Consider the following 7,086-nt stretch of genomic DNA (forward strand, 5'->3'; position numbering starts at 1 on the left):
TTATGCCTTGAAAGAAGAAGTATACTCTCAAAACTGTGAAAACAGGATTCCTCCTACCACACAGAAAAAAAAATTCTGGATCAATTTAGGAGCAACTCTTGCACCATATGCAATATCCAGCTTTTAGATTCAGCTACCATAATTCTTCCTTGTTGAAAAAATTATATATTCATATATAATTCATATTCATACATATTATAATTACATTCATATATATTCATCTTTATTTGATTTTCAGAAGGATGATTTCAGGTATCATGATACTTTCTAGGTAGCATGATATTTACGGAAAATGGCTTAAGTGGGCAAGGGAACATGGAGATGAGTTTTGTGTTTGATTCCTTGATTTGATTTTGTTTCAGACTGATTTTTTAGTTGTTTTCCAAGTAATGAATGTGGAGGCAAATCAGTTCAGTTCAGTGTCCTTCATAAGCACCAACCTCGTTTCAAAGGCAGGAGATCACTTTCAGATTATTTATACGATATTCTTATACAAGTTTCAGCTTTAAGATGAGCACGATCTCAAATTGCAAACTGTAAAATACAAGTCTCATGTGGTTCCATTTGTCTCGCAATTCACTTACATCTGATTTTTAGATTTGATGCCATTTGTATGCCACTAGTCTTATTTTATACGCCTCTACCTATAACTCACCCAGGAGTTTTTGGAGGGCTGCAATATTATGAACATTTGATATGTGTAACTTCTGCCAAAATGCTGAACTTGATGTTTAGAGTGTGCATCGTTGTAGTGACTAGTATATTGTTTGTGACTAGGTGAATCACGTAAGTATAATCTAAATTAGGCTTGCCTTTACTAATACTTTAACACATTAAATTGTAGTATAATATTGTACTCCATGAATTTATGATGCATCAGTGATGTGAAATCAGGGTTTGAGAAGCTGGAGCTCTTAAGCAAGGTGACTGCATAGTGTTTGTCAAAGCTGTCAGTGTGAATACATTTGGCCTCAGTGGTGGATAAATTCTACAGATGATCAAAAACCTGCATGTAGCCTGCGAGCTCCTAGTGATGTGAATGATAACTTTAGACACAAAATGATTTCTTATTCATGTCTGATCCACAACTTTCACCATATTCTCCTTCATTTCAGGCCATCGAATCTTCTCCTGGACCAAAGTAACATTGACATTTCAGCTTTCCGCACGACAGGTGATTGGCTCAATGGTTTTCGAACAGGACAGTGCAAAGGCATTTTCACAGGTGTGGAGTACAGTTCCTGTGATACAATAGCCAAGATTTCCACCGAGTAAGTTGAAATAACCACAGCCCTTCATCATTGGCTAGAGCTGGGGGTTCACGTTTTAGCAAAAGGGTAGCATTTTAATATTCAGCTTCCTTTTTTTTTTTTTTAAGCTAAAATAATATAATGTTTAATGGACAAAAAAAATTTAGATTACTGTAGTAGTTGTAATACACATGAAGGAAACCTGAAACCTGTTCCATAACTCTTTCTCACTAATGTCGAGGAAATTTCTTCAGGTATGGCAGCACTTTGCATAGTTTCGTATAAGAGCATTTGTTACCTTCAGTCACACTTCAGTAGTTGTTTTGTAGTTGTTTAAAATCTGCCTTTATTTGTGGTTTTCCCACAGCTGTCATGTGTGCCAATCTTTTTCTTTTTTTTGCCTATCCCATATTCCATCAACCCAGATGCCAAAGAGCAAGAACTGTGTAGCTGCTTTTCTCCAATATGCTAATAATGGTTACGTGGGTTGATAGTGTTAGGACAAGGAGTGATGGTTTTAAACTAAGAGAGTGGAGGTTTAGGTTAGATATTAGGAGGAAATTCTTCACACAGAGGGTGGTGACGCACTGGAACAGGTTGCCCAGGGAGGTTGTGGATGCCCCATCCCTGGAGGCATTCAAGGCCAGGCTGGATGTGGCTCTGGGCAGCCTGGTCTAGTTGGTGACCCTGCACAGAGCAGCGGTGTTGAAACTAAATGAACTTTAAGGTCCTTTTCAACCTAGGCCATTCTATGATTCTATGATTTTATAAATAATTATTTAGAGGGCAAACTCCCTCCTGCCTTCCATTTTGACAATTAATCATTCTAAGCTTGAAAGTTTAAAACTTGAAAGTTCATACATTAAAATGTAGCGTGACAAGGAAGAATATGGTGGTGTTCTCTTTGCACCTGAAAAGGTATCAAGTACAGTTATGAACTTATTGTACAGGAAAATCTTGACTCCCCATAGGGCTCACTGGATACAAGACTCGTTATGAAGAAGTAGCCAACAGCTGCAGGGCTGATAATTAAACACATCAATGCCGTTAATTAGTGTATTATTGCAACTATAAAAAGGCTGATAATGGGTTTTTATGACAATTACCCTTTGGGGACAGTGGAGAAATCCTCCAGGAATGCCCAGTTTCCTGTGAGCAACTGTTTAATGAGTGCTTGGCAAGCATTAAACTGTTTCTATATTGCACAATGAACAAAGAGAATGAGCTGCCTGAAGAAACAAGGAGTGATAACAGCAGTAGACGCAGGAAGCTTAGACATGATGCTTATTCTGAGGATGAGACAACTGTTCAGAAGGCTTGGCACATAAAGTCAAAATGTCCACTGGTCAGGAAGAATAATCATGTCGATAGGGGGATGGTAAAGGGGCTTAAGATTGCAGCTGGCCCAGAAGTAGCCCCCTGTGTGTACACCACTGGCAAACACTACTTCATTGTCCATTCTTGCAGGTATGCAAACACACCAGGGCTAAATGAGTTTTTACATTTTTTTCCAGCCTCCTGCTGTCTTCAAACAATGGCTCTCAGTATTCTTCATACCAGGATTTGTGTTTCAACAGCATTTCTGTACCTGGAGGCTTATCCAGTGCATCAGTATAAGATGAGCGAGTTCATTGCTCTCTGCTCACGTCAGCTCTAGGAAGCACAGAGGCAGGATGCTGACTCACCTAGTTTATATTCTCTTTTTTCCAGTGATATGAAGAAAATTGGTGTTACAGTTGTGGGGCCTCAAAAGAAGATCGTTAGCAGTATCAAAACTCTAGAAACTCATACGAAGAACAGCCCTGTTCCTGTGTAAGGTACCAAAATGATGTTGCTGAGGACAGAAAAAAGAAAAGTCGCATCAAAGAGCAAAAGCGATGTCTGATAAACGGCACAGTTTAAAGGAGTTCTTTGCAGCAGTTTTGGAAACATAATGGTTGAAATTTCAAACCCACTGAGACACTCAAATACTGAGTATAAATGCCTTAAAAATAGGAGCGAACTTGTTTTCTATCTGTTAATCCTGAAGGGTGGGTGCTCTTAACTGACTGTTAATGCAGATAGTAAATTTCAAAAGAAAAAAAAAATATGTAAAAAATCCTTCCAAGTAAAAAACAGTGATACTAAAACCTAGAGCCATTTGAATATTAAGTGACTGAATAACATGAAAAACCCAAGGACATAAAAGCTGTGTATTTGATCTATACAGCAAACAAGAAGAAAGAAAGACTTACAGTATTTTTATACAGAAGAGATCTGTAACAGGTATTTTATTTCTTTAAAAGCAAGGAAAATAGAGGACTATACCTCACAATCTGTCTGGCCATATTTACTATAATGTCATTGTAACATGCTATTTGAACTTCAGAAAGGAATACAGAAATAAAATTTGTAGTGACTGGGTTAGTTGGCAAAAGATTTTCACCATTATGTTAGCTTCCTTAATTGTGTTCGTTTAAATAGAAAAAAAGTCTTAATTCTTAAAAGACTTATTTATTTCCTTTCTTGTTTATTTTTTTTCCCCATTATTGTTTATATTTATGCTTAAATACCTTAACCTGGCTGCATTATTGACAAGTGCCAAATGTTATCAAAACTTCATTGGTTTAACCTGACAAATCATGTGAGGTTTAATTACTTGATTATTTTACACTCGCAACATCATATACAAAGTATAGAAGGAAAGAAAGGTGGTCTTTTTTGTAGCTCCGACCCTAGGCAAAGCATCAGGACTTGCTGAGATTTCTTTCCTTTGCAGTGAATGATATTTTAATCTGGGCTTGAATTCTGGCGGAATTGCATGCCCATTGATCTCCGGATCAGTACCTGGCCTGGCCAACCATATGTATTTCCTTTGCTTCCCTAAGGCCTGATTTCATGTCACAAAGGTCTGCTGTCTTCAGATGCTGTTCAGGTGGGAGAATTACCTAGCAATTGTAAGAGTGTATCCTGCTCTGATAGTGCTTTTTGAGCTTGCTGAGGAATTCTGCATTTCTGTCTTCCATCTCATGGGCTCCCAGTGCTGGTAACTGGGAGTTGTACTACCATGTAGGCAGCCAAGGATAGTTGAAGAAGATGAGTTAAGCTTCTGCAGTAGGAGTTTGGCTTGTCATTTTGATTAATTCTGATCCAGAAGACCTCTGTCCAGATGCTGTGATTCTTCAGGAGCCTTGCTTTTGGTTCAGGTTCCATGCGCACCTGTGTTTGCCACTCCACATGGCTGGAGCCACCTCAGTCTTGACAGGGCTGAAAATTAATTTTGTGGCAATGTGAGAGTCCAGAAAACACAGCACTCGCAAGGGTGTGTTTTGGTAGATGTCCCAGTGTAACCAAAACCACCAGGCTCCATCCAAAAGGTATTTAGGAATGGTTCTTCCTTCTGCAAGGTGAGTTGGGGTAAAGCCAGCTGTACTGTTTTAGAAGATGATAAGCTGTGCTTGGTCCCTTGAAAGAAATCAGAAGGGAGCCTATCTTCAAGAGACCATTCACATTTTTCAGTAGAAAAAGGAACATAAAGGAGGGGATTTGAGTCTTCCTACATCTTCAGCATCTTCCCTTTAGTGAGCTCTTAAGCTCCTGTTTATGTTAGTCCTGGTCCTGAACAGACACAGCTCTTTCCTCTGAAAATGGGGGGTTTTAAGTCACTGTGTGAGGCATTTCTAGTGCTGCATACAGGCCAGTTTCTTCGTGCCCCCCTGGATTTCCAACTTGCCATTTTTAAACTTAAATCTGATTCTAATGAGTAACAGTGAGTCATTGGCAGTCCAAGACTGTAGGCGAGGCAGTTGGGTGCATAGCATGCCACCTTCTGTTGTGCAGTCAAGTTTGTCATCCTTTCTTTGCAGTGTTGGTCTGGTTGTTGAAGGTCCTTGTAGCACAGGGCACATAAATATGAGGGAAAAAATCGGTTCCTGGGATTTGTGTGGCTGAACCAGTTTCCAAATTGTTTTTATTGGGTCCAAGACTTTTCAGATGCAGAGCAACAGCATTTATTACACATTAATAAATAGAAGCAGAGTTAGGGGTAATGAACATTCTGTAAAGGATTGCATTTGAAATGCACTCACGGGATAAGAATGTCTTCTGAAAGAAAAAATGAAGGAGTTTTAAAGTAAGTCAAAATAAAAAATGAAAAGTGGAAGAAAAAATGAAAAGGAAGCACTTATGATGCAAAAACACTTCTTATGTACTACAATCTATTGTGAAATACAGCATGCTAACTACAAAAGCCGTTTTTTCAGTTGCTTAGTTCATCCAGAATCTTTCTTTTGCTCAGTTTGAGATTGCTCTGTCAGACACTGTTGGTGAATTTAAAAGTTCACCAAAATCCATTTGCAGACAATGTGTGTGGGGACAGCGTTTTACAACATGTTCCTCCTGTTTTTCTTCAGCTTCATTCTGGAGACTAGAGGTGAGTGGGCTGAGGGGGGAATAGATCCCGAAATGCTCCTGAAAACACAGAGCTGGTTCATAGAGTTTTAGATTACAAGGAAAACTTTGCACCAACCACTCTCAGTCTTCTCATAGTACTGTGTCATGGTCCTTGCCCACTGTTAGAGCATGCTCAGTGTAAGAAATTAAATCTTACTGATGCTTGAGAAAAAAGAAACTCAATTTTGCTTTTCTTTGCTATGAGGAGTATAGTGTTTTAAACTACACTTAGATTTTTTCTCCCTGTCAAATGTTGATTTGTACTGTAAGTGGCCTCTTTTGCAAGCATCCTATACTCCCTATCCCCATGTACATATGTAAACATAGCAGTGTACAATTCTTCATTGTGGAGTAGAGATACTAGAATTTGTGTGGCCATCTTCCTGTACAGGACTTGCATTCATTATTGACATCAAGCAAAATGCAACAGCTCATAAAATGTCGTACCATATTATTGGGTTTGTATCTTTAAATATAGTTTCCATTTTATTTATTTCTGTTAACATATCTAGTTTTGTGCTGTTACTTAGCGTTCAATAAGCAATGTATAGATGTGATTTGATTGGCAATATGTATTTACTTTAACTTGTATTTTCAAAGCATTACTTACTCATTTAGTTTATATATTGTGCAATTGTAGATGGCCTCTTACTAATGTAAAATGATTTGTAGTGGAAACATTTATATTTTTATAATAAACATAATGAAAGTATTTTTTACATACTGGAATACTGAGGTGATTGCTTGGAAGACAAAGTAAATTTATTTGATTAGAAAAGTGTGATAAAATTGTAATTAAATATGGATACATTCTGAGTGTTAAAGCATGGGTTCGGAGTGAAAGCTAGATATTGCCTATATTATCTGTTAAAAGAAACAAGTAGTGCAGGCTCTAAATAGACAGACAAGCATTTGTGCTAAACGTCTTACATCAATCAAAGACTTTACTTTCTCCATGGATACAGGAAAACATCGTCTACTACAGCCTGCCTATGGGATACTGAAAAAGTTGTCATTTATTTTAGTTGTGTCAACTATTTCCAAACTTCTGCATTTTTTCTTCCCTTGCCAGTGGACCTCTTTTCATCTTATATCTATGTTGAATCCAGTATAAGATGTAATTTTCAACAAAATAAAAAGCCCACCACTTACAGTAGTTTAACCCCATGATCATTTCTTGCCTCTGAGTATCTGTGTTAGATAATATTTTGCTCCTGTTTTGTTGTGTCCCTACCAAGTTGTTTCTCCATGATTCACTGAAATTCAATGTCTTTGAAAATGCTGACATACAATTCAGCTTTGCATCTCAGGAATTATCTTCCCAGAAAAACACAAATGGTATGAATGTTCACCAAAACCAGTTAAAACTACTTGAGGACTAAAGTTACAGGCCTTTCTGTACCAT

At 37.8% G+C, this 7,086-nt stretch overlaps 1 long non-coding RNA gene across 1 annotated transcript; it reads left to right on the plus strand.

The window, feature by feature from the left end:
- Positions 1-242: 242 nt before the first annotated feature.
- Positions 243-6,837, plus strand: LOC104913670. The gene is made up of 2 exons (XR_795539.3): positions 243-1,271; positions 2,961-6,837. It is a non-coding gene; the product is annotated as an uncharacterized LOC104913670 (long non-coding RNA).
- Positions 6,838-7,086: the final 249 nt, after the last annotated feature.

This window comes from Meleagris gallopavo, chromosome 1 (assembly GCF_000146605.3).
Source record: "Meleagris gallopavo isolate NT-WF06-2002-E0010 breed Aviagen turkey brand Nicholas breeding stock chromosome 1, Turkey_5.1, whole genome shotgun sequence".
Classification (NCBI taxonomy): domain Eukaryota; kingdom Metazoa; phylum Chordata; class Aves; order Galliformes; family Phasianidae; genus Meleagris; species Meleagris gallopavo.